This window comes from Alligator sinensis, unplaced genomic scaffold (genome assembly GCF_000455745.1).
Source record: "Alligator sinensis unplaced genomic scaffold, ASM45574v1 scaffold256_1, whole genome shotgun sequence".
NCBI lineage: Eukaryota > Metazoa > Chordata > Crocodylia > Alligatoridae > Alligator > Alligator sinensis.
This window is the reverse complement of record NW_005842139.1, coordinates 1,961,389-1,981,690: the sequence shown is the minus strand read 5'-3', so window position 1 is coordinate 1,981,690 and position 20,302 is coordinate 1,961,389. Positions and strand designations below refer to the sequence as shown.

The following is a 20,302-nucleotide window of genomic DNA, read 5'->3' as shown; positions in this document are numbered from 1 at the left end:
GCTGCCAACGCTGCCGGTGGTCTGCTCGCCACTGCCACCTGTGAGAGCTCCCCGCTGACACCACCGCCGCCGACACCACCACCGCCGCCTGTGAGAGCTCCCTGCTCAGCTCACTGTCAACACCGCCGCAACTGCCTGTGGGAGCTTCCTGCTTGCCACCACCACCATGGCCCTGCTGCTGACACCGCCGCGGCCGCCTGTAGGAGCTAGCCGCTCAGCCTGTCCCTGCCGCCGACACCGCCGCCTGTGGGTGATCGCCGTGCCCCCCCAGCCTCCAGGGGCACACGTCGTTCACGACCTTAAGTACCACCAGCAAACTGTTGTCATATAAAGTAATTATAATACATCTGTTAACGTACCACTGGCAGGTTGTCTGTGTACCACTGGTGGTACGTGTAACGCAGATTGGGAACTGCTGATTTAGGGTCTTGGAAGCTCTGATTCAGAAGCTGTGCTGCGATCTCCCGTGCTCGATAGCTATGGATGCCCCTTTTCCTCCAGTCCAGTCTCTTTTTGAACCTGACCAAACTGTCAGCATCCACAACATCTGGTGGCAACGAGTCCCACACTTTAATTACAAGCTGGTACAGCCCCAGTAGCAGAAACACCTTTGGGCTGAATAAAGAAGCATGTGTTTAACTTTGCTTGATATTATTCATGAAGGACTGGCACGTATTAGCAGATAATATATAGCAGCCCCATGGTTGTTTCATTAATGTGGACCTAATGCCCTTGAACTTAGTTACTCATGTGTGAGTTTCCTGGATTTTGCGCTCTTTCTTCCCTTTCCTATCTCCAGAGCCCCAGCTGTTCTTTTGACCACTGGTTTTGGCTTACCAGCCATTTTTAGTTCATTTATATAAACATTCAGGCCTAAATCCTGTAGCTGAATCTGCATGGGTGGTCCCTTGTGTCCATGAGTAGTGGAGAAAGCAGTGAACTATCATACTAATCCAGTTGTCATTAATTTGCACCAGCATGGCTCCTGGACCCTGTTTCAAAAAATGTAATGTGCAATTAACATGAACTGAAGAAAAGATTTGACAAGTGAAAGGAAAGCATGTTCTGAAACTAGCACTCCTACTATGTCCTGGATAAGTTCCACTGTTTTGGTTCTCCCCTCCACTGAGAGAAAAGAAAGGAAGGTTTTCCCCTTGGTTTACAATATAATTATGATTAAAAATGTCTTGAAATCCAGAACATGTTGCTAAAATAAAGGGAAATTTCAAAATATCACATTTCTCCTATTCCTTGGCTACCTTTCTTTGCAATTGTCTCCTGCAAATTTTCCCTGTTTGTAGGTTCGTAGGAACATAGGGCTGGATGGGACCTCATTAGCTCGTGTAATCCAGGCCCATGCTCAAGGCAGGATCAGCCCTGACTAACATATCCAAGTGTCTGTCAAACCTACTCTTGAAAATGTCCAGGGATAGAGATTCCACAGCTTCTCTAGGTCGCTTGTGCCAATACTTAACTGTCCTCATAGTTGGAAAGCTTTTCCATGTTTTCCTGATGATCAGAATGTGGCTTTAGAAAATTAGTGTTCAGTAGTGTACTCGAAAAAAACCCAAAATCTAGCATACTGTAGTTTGTTGAATTAGGTCCTGTTCAATTTGTAGGTATAAATTGGATATCAGGGGAAAAAAAACACTTCTTCACTGCTAGAACAGCGAGGCAGTGGAATAAACTGCCTAGAGAAGCTGTAGAATCTCCTATATTGGAGGCTTTCAAGAAAATGTTGGATAAACATTGGTCAGGGATGATCTATTCCTGTTGTGCTCTGTAAGAACAACAGAGGGATTGCTGGGGCTAATGAGAAGAGCAATCCTGCCTGAAACAGGTAGATATTGGAGAGCACCATATTCAGCAGCAGGAGGATGAAGCAGAGCTCCACAACTGGTTTATGAAAGAAGGTTAAAGGAGCTGGGATAAGTTTTTCGAAGGGATACAGAAAGGAGAGTGCTGGCTGTCCAGAAAGAGGGTACAATGTTGGAGTTATGCTTGTCCCCAGGTTGCAGAGCCGAATCGAGTGTGTTTGGTTTTTCCCATGCTTCTGGGCTTTGCTGGCCACCACATGGAACCAAGAAGGATTTTTCCCCCTACCTGTTCCTGTTACAGGTGCTTGGGGATTTTTGCTTTGCTTGGAAGCACTGGATGTTAGATGCAGCCAAGGCTGGGGATTTTGACTGAGATATGCCACTGTTCCTGCTGTGATTAAAACCTGGAGGTTCCTGTTTAGAGGGCCTTCTCTCTCTGATTGGCACGTTTGGGATAATAAAGGAATTTCACCCCCTGGTCAAACTGGTATGGACAGTGAGGAGTTTTGCCTTCCTCTGTAGCAGGGCATGAGGGGATGGCCTTCTTCCTTGGATCTCTCAAATACATTTTTAACAGACTTTACAACAGCAGGATACTGCTGCCAGTTCCCCCTTATTTTACCTGCAGGAGGTTGTGGTGCTTTTGGTGTCTTTGTGCAATATATTTTAAGTTTTGTAACTGGCTTGATTGTATAGTTTGAGGAATGGGTTAAATGAGCACTTGGATGGGATAATTGGGATAGGGATGATTTTGTCTTGAGCATGGGGTTGGACTCGACCTCTGGAGCTCCCTTCCAACCCTACTTTTCTATGATTCTAGAATCCAATAAATGTCAGCATTTCTCCTCTAAAATTTAATTTTTAAGGGAATTCTTTTGTATGACTGTATTGTGGCATTGGGCCAAAATTTGGCAAGAGTTCTTTAGAAGTGCCTATACAAGCTTTATTGTTTTATTTTAAATAATTTCAGTCATTCTTTATGAGATAAAACAGCTATTACAGCACTTCTTAGTTTGATTTGTGTTGCAAGTTATACTTCCTTCTCTAAAAATTGGGTTATTCTACATATAGGTATTAATTTGATACTGTTAGGATTCAGAGAACATGGAGGCAGCCAGGCATGTTATGATCTGATGTTCCAAAAGCTGTGATCTACTAATTTTCCAAAACCTATGCTAGTGCTGGCGCATGCAGGCAAGAGGGCAATAAAGGTTGCTATGGGAACCTTAGCTCTGAGTGCCCTGGCGCTTTGAAGCATAAAACACAAATCTTAACATTATAGCAATCTATTTTTTCACTTAATAAACCAATATCTTGATTTTTTTACATTTACTTTGCATCCAAATACAAGAGTAAGCCTCTCATAATTAGTGTTTTCCTCATTAATAGACATTTAGACAACTTATAGGCCAATGTAATAAACTCATACAAATCCCCCTTTTTAATACAGATGCAACATGACTTTGCTTTAATAAAGTAAATATATACACAATAAGTTCACAATCCTTCAAACACTCAGTCATAGGTGTCATCCCTCTAGTCACTTGGACCGCGTCCAGATACGTCTGCGGTGCCACATACCACATGGTCAGTTGTTCTCTGTGCTGCAAGGGAGCAGCATGGAGGATTTTTTTGACCCTGGGATACCCAGGGGTCAAAAAACCCATGGAAAAAAAAAGTGAAATGGCACATGCGGCGGCAGCATGCACTGCCTGAAGCTGGAGCCTGGCCAGCTGGAGTGGCATTCTCCTGCCGGCCAGGCTCCATACAGCAGGATCACCACTGCAGCAGCCCTGGGAGGCCCCCAGGGCCCCAGGTAAGGCTGCTGGGGCCAGCCCAGTGCTGGTCCCAGCCTCCCTTACCCCACCTGGAGTAAATTGCCGCACACCAGAGCACACGTGGCACAGGCGTTCCCTCGGGACAACTAGCAGAGGCACAAGATGCGTTGCCGCTAGTTGTCCCCAGGGAACCAAACATCCACACGTATCTGGACGCAGCCTTGTAGTCGAGTCCAACCCCATGCTCAAGACAAAATCATCCCTATCCCAATTATCCCATCCAAGTGCTCGTTTAACCCATTCCTCAAACTATACAATCAAGCCAGTTACAAACTTTAAAGCATATTGCACAAAGACAGCAAAAGCACCACAACCTGCTGCAGGTAAAATAAGGGGGAAATGGCAGCAGTATCCTGCTGTTGTACAGTCTGTTAACAATTAATCTGAGAGATCCAAGGAAGAGGGCCATCCCCTCACGCCCTGCTACAGAGGAAGGCAAAACCCCTCACTGTCCATACCAGTTTGACCAGGGGGTGAAATTCCTTTATTATCCCAAACATGCCAATCAGAGAGACAAGGCCATCTAACTTGTAGTAGAGTTACACTTGTGATCAAGTGTTGGAAAAATAAATTCTATCATTGTTCTCAGTGATCCCTTATGATGGGATATTTGTATCTATAGACTTTTGTGGACCAGAACAGACCTAACAGTTTATGTTACTTGAAATTAATAATGATTAATAAAGTGTACCAAATGCTATCAGTTATAAGATCATTAATTTATATGCATATAACTGCCAATTTTAATTGGTCTGAAATTTCCATTCTTGTTTTCTTCCTCAGACTTAATGGTTTTTGCAAGTTATAGCAAAAGTAGGTCAGCTGTTTCTGAGAATTATTGTTATTAGGATGTACCTTTAGTCATGATATATCCAGGTTTTGCAGACTGTTAAGTCCCTAAAAATAGCTATTTTGCTAAAGTCAAAAACATTACTGCTAAAGTTTCTTAACACTCAGTCTACAGTGGGTGTGAACCTGCCCCACAGCAATCTTACTGGTCTCTAAACCTCCTGTGGGGTATGCGCAAATGTATAATTGTAGATAAGAGTAACTTGCCTTTTAGCAGGGAAAAAGGTGGGTGGAGAACCAGGTGAATTCAATCATGCACTTAAGTCAAGCCTCAGCTCTTTCATGGTCAGATGCTGATAATTCTTTGCACTTCATTGACCTTTTTACTGATCTGGGCCTTATATTCCTACTTTACATAGCAGGTAAGTATCATTTTCCTCTGTGAAAGTTTGGGGAATCTGTTGGTGTAAACTTATGAGTTCCATTAGACTTCATGAATTCTCTCTCTTTACTCTAAATCCTCCTTTTTATGGGCAGAAACACAGTATCAAAGAAACTGAAACAGGGCAATGAGGGCCATGAGCAGATGAATAGCCCTTTCCTTATGGGACAGTAGGAAGCACAGGCTAAAAACTTTTGATTTGCTGATGACTCTTATTACTGGAATGACTCATGGAGAGAATGGAAAAACCCTAGCAGATAGAAGGGGGAAAGGTGTTGCAAACTGTTTTTAAAAAGAGATGTTCTCTAACAAATGGGAGAGAGACTATTGCCAAAATGCAAGCTTGAAGCAGGAGGCGAGGGAGCGAGGGGGCTGGACCACCTAGAATACTGAAATCCCCAGAGTCCCAAGAGTGGTAAGAAAATTGCATGAATTGAGCTGTGTTTTAAGCTATTTCTGTCTCAGGAATTCTGTTGCAAAATCTGAATGTTCTTTTCTTCAACAGTCACACCATACCCCCCAAAAAGTGGTAATTTAAACTGGAGAGCCCCTGATGATGGAGTTCTTGGGATAGCGTGCATAAGCCACTGCGGAGATTTGGGGATTCAGTACTTGTCTTACAGCAGTTGGACCACTGGTCCAGCTTTCTCTGATGTGGTACCGGATATATGTGGTTCCAAAAATGTGCCTGAGACAGTGACTGGATGCTGTCCAATTCCAGCAAGCTTTATGCATATGGGATCCAAAGACTGCCCAATATAGCAGTTTATGAAAACTTAGCCAAGGCTGTAACTTTTTTCCTTCATATTGCAGTAGCATAACTAGTAGATTGCCAGAAAGGTCCCATCTGGCAGCTGGAATATAAAATATAATCCAAGTTTAAACAGATGCAGGTCTCATCCATTTCAGAGTGCAGCCTTTCTAGATGAATGTACTAGATACATGATTGACTGTGCTGTGAACAACTATTAGACTACATTCCCCTCCAGTCAAAGCAGAACATAGGTTGCCTGACGGCTGACTACCCTCTGCTGTCTAGCAACAGATTTGTGTAGCCACCTAAAAAGTGTGCGGGCTCCCTCTATTGGCTTGTTCACATAACTACAAATATTAGTTATTTCTTTAGATCAAGTGGTAGCAGTAGTGTAACTAGGTGTGGGCAAGAGGGGCACCTACAGGATTGCCCCCCTTCTCCCCCCAGAAGTCTGCTCCTGCAGCATTGCTATGCTAGGAACTCCAAAGCAGTTCCCAGGTTCTGTTGCTTTAAGAGCAACAGCCAGGTGAGCAGAGCACTTTTGGTGGCAGCAGCTTAGCTGCTACTGTTTAGAAGTTCCCAGCATAGGTAAGGGTGCTGCCTCCCCCCAACTCCATTTCTCAGGACCCCCATCCCCATTCTCAGAACTTGCACAGTCCCCATCCCCGCCCCCAGAACCTCTGCCCCCGCCTCCTGGCTCTTAGAGCCTGCAGGGCCCCTTCCCCTGCTCTCAGACATGCACACCCGGCTTTCCCCTGCACGGTTTGCCCTCGGCAACAACTGGTTGGCTTGCCGCTGAGTGGTAGAGGTCTGTGCTGCAGATCGAATCATTATAGATTAGTATAACTCCACATGAAGGAGCCTGTTAGTTGAGTTTGCTTTTAAAAAAGTACTAGGAGCTTAGATACAAAGAACTAAAATAGAAAGAACATTAAAGTGGTTAAGTCAAGCATTCAAAAGTTAGAAAATACCAAAAAGTGCCAGAATTAAGATTATCCATGCATCCTCATTCCCGTCATACTGTGTGTCTGTATTATGAATGTTTTCCATTACATCAGGGGCTTTCAACTTTTTTTTAACAAGTATCCCCCTTCTGTCTCAGAGTTTCAGCTCATGTACTCTTTAATATATTTTGTTTTTAATGTTACCATTAACAGGAGGGAGGGCAGATTGAGTTCCCAGCGGTGAGGGAGGGAGTGGGGCTGGGCCTGGGGCAGGGACAGGCGCTGCACAGCCGGGGCGGGGCGCAGGATGGAGCTGCGAGTGACTCGTCCAGCGGACGCAGGGGGGAGGCTCCCACTGCTGCACGCACCCCGAGAGGGTGTGGGGGGCATGTGCCCCCTGATCTGTGCGCGGGGCAGGGTGGGCTGCCACTGTGGGCTGGAGCCAGAGCAACACTGGGCTCTTCCCAGTGTGGGGCTGGGCTGGGCTGCACTTGGGGTAGCTGGTGGCAGCGCTGTAACACGGGTGTACTGGGGGGAGGAGTGCAGCCACCCCAAAATTCACCATAGCCCCCCCTCCCAGCACTGCCACTGCCGCTTGCTCCGAGCACAACCCCAGTCCAGCCCCCCTGCTGGGAAGAGTCACCCTGATCCCAGCGGTAGCCCATCCTCTCCCCATGCACAGATCTGGGGGTACATATCCCCAGGCCCTCCTGGGGTGCATGCAGTGGCAGGAGCCATCCCCCCTCCCTGTGCCCCCCCGATGAGCTGTAGCTCCATCCCACACCCCATCCCAGCTGTGCAGCTCCTGCCTCTGCCCCAGCCCTACTCACCACTGGGGCCTCAATCGGCCCCCCCCATGACCTTTCCCTCACAACAACTTACTGGCTGGAACCGACTGCTCTTCACACTGCCAGGTTGTGCTCCTGGCCACCTGCATGCAGCGCTGCGGCTGGGTGCATGCACAGGGCATTTATCGGGCACATCAACCAAAAAAACCCAACTGTCGATACAGTTAATTTTTCTTGTATCAATGCCAATCCAATACGGAACCAATGTATTGGTGCACCTCTATAAAACAGTAATTTTTTCTCATTCATTCTGCGTACCCCCTATGACCTTTTTAAGTACCCCGAGGGGTACGCATACCTCCGGTTGACAACCACTGCATTACATGGATACATACATCTGTTATACAGAACTTTGGCCTAATTTGGTAGATAGATAGTAAATGAAGCAAAGTTGTTTGCTTTTGTTTTTTTAAAAAATAAAAGAAAAGCTCTTTTATTTAAACCTCTGATGAGTTGTTTGAGCAAAAATGATGAAACATTTTTCCCTTAGCAAATGAAGTTCTGTTAAAATCAAAATGAGTGTGTTGACTTGAACAATACTTTCCATGGGAAAAAATCAGAATGATTCATTTCAACCTCTGTACTTAATTTTAGTAATATCAAATGTTTTGTTTAAACATTTTGCTGTGTTGTGATTTTTATAATTTAAATATTTCTATATATGATGCATTTTCAACAGTAATATTTAATATATAATGTTTTGACTTTATTGAAGTCAAGTGTTTTTTACCATAATTTTAGGAACAAAACTATTTTAAAATTGCCTAAACAAAATGCTTCAGTGCTTGCAAATATTATATATTTATTTATTCGTTTCTTTGCAAGATCAACTTTTTGGAATGAAAGCAATTTCAAAATGTTGCAATTTTTTGGAGGAAATTAAGTCTTTTTACTAAACAGCTTTATATAGGGTTTAAGAATTGCACAGCCTGTTTTTGACTATTTTACAGGGTTTTTTGTGCTGTTCAATAGGGCAATGAGTGTGTTTAAACAGGGGCAGGCAGTTATTTTGGGTGAAAGGCCGCTTACTGAGTTTTGGTAAGCCATCGAGGGCTGCATGACAGGCAGTCAGGGGCAGATGTATATTAATTTTCTACATTTTTAGGGGCTTCGTGGGCCAGACAGAATGGCCTGGCGGGCTGCATCTTGCCCACCCCTGGTTTAAAGAGACTCAGTAGAGATGTCAGGCTAAACTTAACTGTAGCATTTTAAAATTTTGAGTGTTCAGTTTAGTGAGTTTAATGTTCCTTTGATATAGATTTAGCATGCAGCATAATTAACTATCAGAGTTTTCAGTCTGTTAATATTTTTCTAATTTTTATTAGCTTTTGATTACTTAGTTTGGATAATGCCTTTTTTTGGTGAGTTCACATCCACGGAAGATGATTTCTGGGTTTGTCTTCATCTTCCATATGACAGAAAAAAAAAGTAAAAAAAAAAAATGTCAAAAGAACACTGAATAGAGAGATGCTATTATATTTTAATTCTTTTATTTTATTTATTTTATTTTCATAACTGGATGTTTTATTCAACTTTCCTTAAATGCTGTACTCAAATTGAACAAGATATGTCTGAATCTTAGAACTTTTCTTTGAAGATGATAGCTGTACAATTATGATACCTTTTACTGGTATTATATAATTGTTTAGATGTTTTAGTAAATGTCCACATGGTGGTGCCACAGCTAACAAGTTAATACCCAAAAATGGTAAATCAGAAGTATACATTTGGTTCATAATATCTGCTTATTATAACTGACAGATATATGTACGTCATTAGAAGACGAATAATTATTCTTTTCCTCAGTAAAATTGTATGTTTCATCTCTGAACTGCAAACACAGTATTTACATTAATTTTAATAATTGGAATTACCATATAATAATGGATATTTCACCACATCTTAAAGAGATAGCTAAATATATGGGAATATAATGGGCTATCAACACCCTTCTTATTGTGTAATATAGTTTTTTAAAACTACTATATACCCATACTTGGTTCCACATTTAATTTTGTTTTCAAGTTTCCTTGGTATAAAATATTAGGAACAACATATAAATAAGTTAAAATTTATTCCAACGGTAGACTGTACTTGGCTGAAATGCATATGCTTTTATGTGGCTGACTTCTTATAATTAACTTGCTGCTTTGGGGCACCTGAAAATAAATTATTCTGAGGACAAATTTGAATGATGTGAGGATAACAGCTTGGTAGACTGGAATTGGGAGATGCTTCTCTGCACGTGGAAGTTGTGGACAAAGGCAAAGAGTTGGTTGTGGAGAAAGTAGAGTCAGAGAGTTTAGGGCCAGAAGAAACTGTTAGATCATCAAATACAAAACATTGTGGGCCAGCTCCTATTCCAAATATTCCAACTATTCGGCATCTAAGTAAACTCATTTTAAGTATAATCCTATTCCACCCCGTACTCAAATCCCTGAAAAACTGTTGATGTAAAAGATGGATGTATCCTTATCCTCTGTGGCGCATTTTTGAGACTCTCTCTAAACCTAAAACAATGGCAAGTTACAAAGGAAGGCAAATAAATACCATAGGGTGTCTAGCCTTGAGCATTGAGGCTACTCCGATGTGCTGTAATTACAGCATGCTGGAGCAGACTTGATTAATCTGTAATTACTGCACTCCAGCGGACTCCAGCATTTTGTGTATCAGCATCCCCACACTTAAAAATGCTTGTTTTAGCTTTAGATAAAGCACCCCCCACTCCCATTTTTAAGCACGGGGATGTTGATACATGAAATGTTCCAGGCACTTTAATTAGAGCGGATCTCAGAGCCATTCTAATTTAAGTGCCACCTCTTTTGGAGTGCCTGTATAAATGTCCATAGCTTTTAGGGACTTGGAACTGAATCAGACTTAGACAGGCACCTACAATAACTGGTAGAATAGGATCTGGTCCTAAAGTTCCCCTCCCCCCCGGTCTCCATATATCAAGATAGAAGCATAGAATCGAAGGACCAGAAGGGACCTGCAAGATCATCAAGTCTGGTCCCCTGTCGTGGGCAGGAAGTTATTGGTCTCAGACGAGCTCAACAAGGTGCTTGTCCAGCCTCTTTTTGAACACCTCCAAGGATGGTGGCTGCCCCACCACTGTTTGGAGTGTGTTCCAGATTCTGGTGACCCTTACAGAGAAAAAGTTTTTTGTTTATGTCCAGCCTGAATTTACCCTCCATTAGCTTGTGCCTATTGGTCCTCATCCTCCCTCGAAGTCCATTCCTGAAGAGTTGCTCCCCTAGATCTTGATGCTCACCCCTGACGTACTTGTAGGTGGCTATCAATTCACCCCTCAGTCTTCTCTTACTCAGACTGAACAGGTCCAGTTCCCGGAGCCTCTTCTCATAGGGCCTGTCTTCCATGCCCCTAATCATGCACGTGGCCCTTCTTTGTACCCTCTTGAGCTTATCCACATCCTTCTTGAAGTGTAGTGTCCAGAACTGGACACAGTACTGCAGATCAGTAACTTGTTTGACTGAAGCATAACTTATGTTTGGCTAAAGCATGCCTTCCAGAAATGTTTCCCATCTTGATATGGAGGACCCCTTCAAACAATTTTTATAGCTTAGCTCTCTTCTACATCTCTGAGTTGGCTTTGGAAGTGGTGTTGAGGACATCTTGACTTAATGTCTTGAGTGACTTCAGTATGCATGCTGAGCCTGGCTCTTAAGGGAATGGAGTAGGACTTCAGGGAGGCCATGACAATGATTGGACTATTTCAGATAACTGGCCCAACATGAGGTGGGACACGCATCGGGCTTAACATTTTGAACCTGCCTGGTAACAGGGATTTTGATTATTTGATGTGCTGAGATGCTTGTCATGTTGAACAACTAAAGGTGCAGGTCCCTGCCTCCCAATGCTCCTATTATGGTGGTGGATCAATCAAGTTGGTCCATCCTCAGAGACTCGTGGAGCTGGTAGGATTCCAAAACTGTCTGAGGGATTTTCTTGCTGATCTTGACAGCTACTCTGTCAATAACCTGGTCAAACTGGAATAGCACATGGCCCCCTACCATAGACAGAGTGATACCAAGGCATCCTTTCCCACTGCTGTGGTGAGACAGATCTCCTGGTATGTAGGGGAGATAAGATGGCTGAAGCAAGACGGCAGGCTGTTAGAGCACATGTGGCTCTTGATCCATGCTGAAGTTATATCATAGATAGCTTTTAAAGGACTCTGGTGTGGTAGTGGCAGTAGTGAACATGCTTTTCTTTTCTGCTGCCATTCCATCTGCGAAGTGTTGTCCCACAGAATTGTTCCAGATGCTGAAATAGCCTGGTAAATCTGGGTTATCTCCACCCAGAAATTCAGTCATCCATAGTCCACTGTGATGAATGTGCCACCTACTTTGCAGACAAAGTTGCACCACTTGAAGACCACCAATTCAGTTACGAAGTGTGAGTTCAAGGTTGGGAAAGCTCAGTCTTGTCTGATTTATGTGGACTGGTTTCAGCTGGTGTCACTCACCAATGCAGAGAATGTGCTTGAGGGACTGCAAGCAACCAGTTGTGAACTGGATCCATGCCAAAGCCAGCTGGGGTAGATTGGGGCATTGCTGGCAAGGGTTGATCAATGCTTCCCTTTGGGAGGGTAGAGTGCCAGATGTTTTTAAGTCCGCAGTAGTCTGGCCCTTATTTAAAACACATCTCTTGACTTCTCAGCCATGTAGTGCACTGTCTTCAACCTCCCCTTTTTGGGAAAAGTTATTGAATGGGGAGTTGACTGACAGCTCAAGGTGCATCCAGGTGATTAGCAGACCGCATGACTTTTTTGGTGGATCTGGCTGTGTAATAGGAGGTGTCTGGCCTCCTTACAAAGAGAATCAGCATGTTGTTATTTGAAAACATCTTTCAGTCCAGAAAAAAATCATCGTGATGGTTTTCTTCAATAGGTGGACCTGAAACATATCCATGATTGACCGTGTGGACCAGCCTTCCAACTGGAAAGCTAAATGAAATCTATTTAGAGGACTGATGAACACAGAAAAAATATTATTAGGTAAAAACATTTTCCTTTCATTCTTTCAGGAGGATGTTTTAAAGTACTTTACAGTATGATAGAAAATTGGTGCAAATATTAACATTAGTCTAAAAATCTACTTTCAAAACTATAAAGCGCTCTTTGAATGTGCATATTCATTGAACAGGTGAACTTGGTGAATTGGAGGTAAATTTTAACTCAAATATTCAGAAGGCAATTATATTTAATCAAGAGATTCCTTCAATTCTTCCTTTTTTAAGTGGTCTAGTCTAACCATGCACCTTTTTAAAGTGATGTATTGTTAATATAAAGGAGATTCACACTTCTCTTCCTTTTTAAATTTATGTGCAAATATAAGTTTTGAAAACACTGTCATCAGGTGTTTACCAGAAGGTATTCAGTGGTACATATTGTGTATGCAAAAACAAAACACAATATCCTATACTAAACAGAATAGTACATCTCACATCTTATATACAATTTCCACCATATTTATAAGCCCATCATGGATTCTTTCAGTGACTTAGTATACATATTGGAGGCCATTTAAGCATTTATGCATTTGCAAAAAAAAATATTTATTGTTGGAAGTCTATAAATATGTTTAAAATATTTATCTTCAGTAGAAATGTTCTAGTATTTCCATTGTGCACTCTTTGAATAAACTTATGAGTTATACCTTTATACCCTATTTTATAGCTGTAGAGCTATATAATTTTTCAGAATTCTTAGTTAGGTGCCACATTAAAGGCTGAGCACAGTTTAAAAACTTATAGTATATGTGCACAGTGTTAACAGGAAACAATTTAGAACTGTTGTGGTATCCTGTAGGATGTGTGTAAGTCATTCAGCTAGATGTTGATTTATAGAGAACTATATTTTACAGTATACATCCTGGCAATTGTGTCACTGTTATTACTGTGCTAAATCTAAGCACAGGAAACAAGTGTAAGCATATTTGAAATGGTAACATTCTTTCCAGTTTAAAAAGCAGTTTTTAATGCTGCTTTTTAAACCTATTTTTATATAAGATGGAATTTTCAGAAATTCATACATTAACTTTTAATTAGTGATTGGCACTAATTTAGAAAACAGTGAAATATCAATATAAACATGTAAATCACTAATTTGTAACAAATAATTTAACAATAATTTCACACACACACATCTATATAGTACCTTTTATCCCAAACCACTTCTCAGAAACTTTGTTTCAATGTGCGAGTTTCAGAACCAAGGTACAAAAGGAGGCCATATAATTCAATGTGAAAACATAAGGTAAATATACATAACTTCACAGAGTGGCATGTGTTTAGTGTTATGCCAAAAGTATAGTTTCTACAGTCTTTCAGAAGTTGATATCCCTGAATTGCTAATGCTTTCATATTCAGTAAGACACAAATGACTGCAGAACATTCAAGCAGATCTGCAAATGGAATTATACTTCATGTTCAAGAAACCAGACGGAAGTGGTAGAGATGTACTAGCAATATTTGGACCTGTGATCATGTGTACATAATACCACCATGCCCCATGCAGATTCCTAAGAGAATTCCGTCTTCAAGAATGTTCAGTCTCATAACCCATGACTGGTCAAAAAAACTGTAGTATCTGAAATTAGATAATGTTTATGAAAAAAGTTTGTGAAGTTGTCAATCATTGAGGAATTGATTAGAAACCCCCCCTCTTTTCATGAGGACCTAGCTCAGTTCAAGTTTATATTCTGGCTTCTGAGTATGCATTTCTGAAACAGATGGGACTGTTTAGCAAAATAGTATCCATTCTGTTTCATTCTTGAGAATAAATTACTTGATTGGCATACTCCAGAATGAAAAACATTTTCATTCTAATGTAGGAGAACAACTAAATATAGATTCTTCCATTCCTCTCTTACATATATCATTTAATTCTTGCAAGTTGACCTGGATTTGGGCCTAACTGCCAGTTCTCTTAATATGCATTTGGCAGCTGTCACTGCATGCTGTGGAAATATGGATTTTTTTTCTCTTGGCTATCATCCAGTTATGTTCATATTCCTTAAAGCTATGGAGAAGCTGAAGTTGAAGCCAGAAATTAGACCACCAGTCATCCATGTGACTTTAGCCTTGTCCTAACTGCTCTGATGGAACTTTCCAAAGGAGCATTTTCTTCTGAATCCTATCAATCAAAATACTTAACTTCTAGCAATTTAATCTGCTAGGAGGTTAGAGGGATGCCATTGGCAATGATAGATGTTGTATGGCTGTGCCCCATGCTTACCCGACATCTTACCAGCATACACCATCAGGGCACAGGCCAGTACCGCCACCAGCAATCTCCACTGTTCTTTTCTTGCCTGTCATGTCTTAGTGTTCTGTAACTCTTGGGAGCTGGATGTGTAGGTCTGTGGGGATTCTGGTGGGGCCTCTTGAAAGGGTTTTTTGGGGGGGGTTCCACCTCCTCTCACGCACCTTACCACCCCAACACTTCCTGGATGACACATGTTGGGCCCAAATCTTATACTGCCCAACACCACTGGCAGCTCAGTGCTGGCAGACCCAAGAAATACCTAGGAGTTTAGATGCATTCACTTGAACCCACCAGAGGCCCTTTTCCTTATTTAATCAATCACTTCTGGATTCATAGGTCCATCAATTAAGACCAGTCCATCTAAAGTCTACCAGGCCAAATGACCTCGTATCAGTTTCTCCCAACTCCAGGGCCAACTAGTCAAGGTTAGTCCTTTAAGGCCCCAATCAAATAATCAGGTGAGTAACAAAAAAAAGGAACTCAAAGCATCTCTCATTTCCAGGGTTAATCAGCTCAGCTTAGTGCTTTAAAGGTCCTGATCAAATATTAACATAGGTAATCCAAAACAAACAAAGTCAAATGCCTCCCAGGTTCTTGGGTCAATCAATTCAGCTCAGTCTCCTTTAAGGATGACTCTGTCCCTCAAACAAAAATAGAATAAAAAAAAATCCACTGGGTTCTTCCCCTGGCTTGACTCTTCAGGGCTAGGACCTCTAGGCACTTTTATGTGAGGGGAGCTCTCCCTCCAGCTGCTTTACCTGACACTGGGGAAGGGAAGGACAATCCCCACAAAGCACAACAGAAGAGGAAAAAAACATAAAAGAAACAATGGAGCCATGCCCCTGAAAACTCATGGTCCAATGCTTGGAGACTCCACCACTTTAAGCCTCACCCAGCCATCTTTGAGTGATTCCTGGTGCAGCATGTTCAGAAGTTTGTTAGTGGTCCTCCAATCACTCTGCCTAGAGAATCTGCTTTCCTCTCTGTGACCGCCTGGCCTTGAACAGCCGTTTGTGTACTGCCTTGGGCCAGACAGTCAGTAGCGGGCATACTGAGGTTTCTTCTAAACCCTGAGGCAGATACCTATCACCTGACTCACCTGCCACAACTTTGAATGTAATTTTGGGGGGTGGGAGGGGCAAACCGCCAAGGGTTCCTCAGCGGTAGGTAGGTAGTCGGCTAGACAGCTGTCCGTGGAGCTCCACCTCCCCTACACCCCAGCCTCATGCCAACCTTCAGCAGGTCACCAGATCTTGAGTCGGCTGTTCCTCCGATGCAGTCATTCTTGTGACCCTGATGCTTTTTTGGGCCTTGTGTCTGGAGTGCTCTCACCTATGGCAGTCCAACTGATTCCCTGTCTGGCTGAAGCTGGGCTTGTACCTGCTCTTAGGCTACCTCAAACTGAAAACAGAAAAATCAGTAACAAGAAAAAGAGAAAAAAAAAGGGGGGATGGAAGGAAGCTGCCCTGCCCTTAACCAAGACTTCTTCCTCACTCGAGGCTTAGCTCCTGGTGTTGGCTATACTGCGACCACAACCCCTCCAAAAGGGGGGGAAAAAAAAGAACAAAACAAAACTACAAGTTGGGCAGGATCTGCTTGGTTCCCTCCCTGGCCCTACCGTTAGGACACGGTGGTGCCTTCTCATCACTCTCCTCTAAATTTCTTCGCCCTCTTTCCCATCAATCAGTACTCCGCACCTGGTACCTGATAACGCTCTGGGCGATGACCTGTCATCTGGCCAGGGTCAGTTAAGGCTCATCTTTCTGGACCAATGCTCCCCTCAGGCCACTGAATGTGGTTTGTGAAGCTCTCCCCCGACATTATCTGCGGTGTCCCATTTCCAGCGTTCCGCGGTCCTTCCTGCTCTGGCTGACCACTGCCTGCACTGTGAGCCACGTCTGCTGCTGCCCTGCCAGACTTTCCCTTTTCCTGCACCCACCAGTCTCTGCCGTTGTAGAGAGCCTCCACTGGCTTTCCCTCCTTCTGGGCACACTGGTCACTGTGTGCTGTAGAGAGCTTCTGCCAGCTCTCTCTCTTCCTGCCTCCCCCTGCCTCCGCCAGCAATCCTTTTTGTTCCTGACGGCTAGTGATTACCGATGACATCACCGGGCGGCCTCAGCCATATAAAGGTGCGACTTACAACTCACGCAGGTTCCCCTCTTCTCTCTCATGGCTCTGGGCCCTGTTGCGGGTAAGTGTTCCTCTTGTATGTTTTTTTTTCTTTCATGTCTGGTCCATACTCTAGGAGCCCCCAGGGTGCAATACGGGGCTCTTTCGACTGGCCACCTCTGGGATACTCTCCCTTTCCTCTGCTGGCGACTGCCTGCTACTGGCAGCATGAACAACTCATACCTCCTGAGGGCGGGGAGGGGCATGGCAACTGCCTGCAGTCTGCAGCGAGTGGGAACCACCCGCAGACGGCCACTGTGATGTCAGTGGTGAGGGCGGGCCAAGCGGGGACTGCCTGCAGGCAGCCATGGTGACGTCAGTGGTGAGGGCAGGTTGAGTGGCGCGGGGGTGGGGGGGGAACTGTGACTGCCCGCAAATGCTGGCGGCAGCATCAGCAGCGGCCAATCTCGGGGGGTGGGGGCATGTGCTCCCCCCATACCCCTCTACGCATCTCTGATGATCAGCAGGGGAGGGTTCCAGCATTTCTCTGGTCTGCCAGCTGTGCTCCTGTCTTGACTGCCCCTCTTCAGGGCCAGAAATACCCTTTTGCGTGCTCCTTCCACCTATCTGCAGGGAGCACATGCTGCGGTAATGTGGAAGCATGCTGCCTGCTCCATCCGGTCAGGCTTCTTGCTGCACCTAAGGTGAGTGTCCCTCGTTGGGCTTTCCCAGGGCTTTCCTCTGGCCCCGCTCTTTTTTCCCCTCACACCGATACATTAACTTGTACGAAACTATTTGTGATTTTTTACTTAAGACAAAATCCAAGATCCTGAGCTGTGGCTGACAAACCCTCAATGAAACTTAAGTAGTACAGTATGTTTACAAAAGTATCTTTAAGCCAAATGTATGTTCTGTTGCAAAGGCCATCCTTTGCTGTAATTTGTCGTTGATGCTGAACATCATTCCCAAGGCTATTTCAGAAACTAGAGATAAGTAGGGATACCCAAGCTATTCCCCCTGTCTCCTGATCATGTTCCTCACCTTAACCACTATAATAGTTTATGTAGGAGCTACTATTACTTGTACTTGGACTACTATTATAGCTCTATGCCCCAGAAGATTACCCTGGGTGGGCAAATTATCATATTTTACTGCCTTTGGGACTATTTTGTGCTGCCAGTCTGGCTCAAAGCTGCTTTGTCTCCAGATAAGGGTTTTAGATCATCTGCACACAAGTCTTGACATTTCAGGAAGAGCTGACAGCTCCTCTAACTTTTACAAATTTAAATCGTATCTTCTATCAGAGCAAGAAATTTTACATATGAGGCTTTTTATCATCCGATAATAAAGTTGCTTCTACAAAAGATACTCATTGTAGGAGTAGCCTGTCTTTTATTTTAATTTTTCCATGGAGTGTTCCATGACCCTCCATCATAATTGCGTCTGGGACTAGCTGGGCAGGTGGTGAACATTTGCTGCATATTCTAAGAATGGCAGAACAACCTTTCCAGTGTGAATTCTTGAGCCCATAGCAGGAATCATAGACTCATAGAAAATTAGGGTTAGAAGGGATCTTAGGAGGTCATCTAGTCCAACCCCTTAATCAAAGCAAGACCATCCCCAACAACTTCATCCCAGCCAAGGCTTTTCTACCTAGATCTTAAAAACCTCCAAGAATGGAGATTCCACAGCCTCTCTGGGTAGCCTGTTCCAGTGCTTTACTACCTTCCTACTAAGAAAGATTTTCCTAATAGCTAACCTCGAACTTCTCTTGCTGCAACTTGAGACCATTGCTCCTTCTGGCATCTGCTACCACTGAGAACAGTTCAGCTCCATCCTCTTTGTAACCACCCTTCAGGTAATTAAAGGCTGCTATTAAATCCCGCCCCAGTCATCTTTTATCCACAGTAAATAAACCCAGGTCCCTCAGCCTCTCCTCAGAAGTCATGTGCCTCAGCCCTTTAACTATTTTTGTTGCCCTCCACTGGACTCTCTCCAATTTGTCCAAATCCTTTCTGCAGTGGGGGCCCAAAACTGAACACAGGACTTCAGAAGGGGTCTCACCAGTGCCAACTAGAGGGGGATAATCACTTCCTTCGATCTGCTGGCAGCACTTTTGCAATGTAGTCCAGTATGCTGTTAGCCTTTTTCACAACAAGGGTGTACTGTTGGCTCACATTCAGCTTATTGTCCACTGTCACCCCCAGGTCCTTTTCTGCAGAGCTGCTGTTTATCCAGTCAGTCCCCAGCCTGTACCAGTGCATGGATTTGTTCTGTCCTACATGTGGGACTTTGCACTTGTCCTTACTGAATTTCATGAGATTTCTCTTGGTCCAGTCCTCCAGTTTGTCTGAGTCCTTGCCCTACCCTCCAGCATATCTACTCCTTCCCCCGCCCCCCAGCTTGGTGTCATCTGCAAGCTTGCTGAGGGTGCACTCCATCCCATCTTCTAGATAACTGATGAAGATATTGAACAAAACTGGCCCGAGGACTGACCCCTGGGTCATTCCACTTGAGACTGGCTGCCAACTAGATATCGAGCCATAGATTACTACCCTCTGTGTCTGATGATCCAGCCAGCTTTCTATCCACTTTATAGTCCATTCATCCAACTCATACTTCCTTAGCTTGCTTGCAAGAATGTTGTGGGAGATGGTATCAAAATCCTTGCTAAAATCCAGGTATATCATATCCATTGCTTTCCACACATCGACAGAGCCAGTCATCTCATCCAGGATCCTGGTCTTCTCTGTTTAAAATTGCAAATTCTCTGATAAAAATCTCAAATTCTCTGATTTAAAAACCCCCAAATCCATGCTTTTCTGTGATTTTTAAATGAAACAACACCTTCTTTTGTTACTCCATTTAACACAATGTTTTATTGATATAGTTACAATTTTAAAGCAATTTGGAAGCCTACCTGTGCCTCAATCATTATTCTAAATACCTATATATTTTGGAGTTTGAATTTGTTTTTTTTATCATGGAAAATCAGAGCTTCCCTCTGCCCCTTTCACACACAAGTCCAGCTCTGGCTGTTCCCCATTGCTTTGTGGTGCTGAGCACCCCTGATATGCCAGTGCTCTGCCTCTGCCCATGCCCTTCACTCCCAAGCCACATCCCTCCCAGCCTTACTAGTGCCCCTCAGTCCCAACCCACAGCCCTCTGCCCCCTTGGCCCTGCCAGTGCCCCTCACTCCCAACCTGCACCCCCCTGGCCCTGCCAGAGGGGCCCCCAGCTGCACCCATCCTGCCTGGGCCAGAGCGTGATGGCTTTGGTGGCTCCAATACATGTAGGTGGTGGTGGAGCGAGTCTGGGCTCGGCACAGGCTGGAGGGAGGAGGAGGGGAGGCCTGTGGCACCCCCCACCCTGGGTTGGGGCTCCTACACTATGCCAGGTAGCCTAGCCATGGTCCCCCCTGGGCAGCTTCTTCTACCTGTCCCATCCCTGCGCCCATGGGCACCAGCCCTGGT

The 20,302-nt window shown here is 44.0% G+C and overlaps 1 protein-coding gene across 1 annotated transcript in view; it reads right to left on the bottom strand.

Moving 5' to 3' along the window:
- Positions 1-20,302, bottom strand: part of LOC102371221 — a 76,730-nt gene that overhangs the window by 26,228 nt on the left and 30,200 nt on the right. The gene's annotated exons all lie outside the window — the stretch shown is intronic.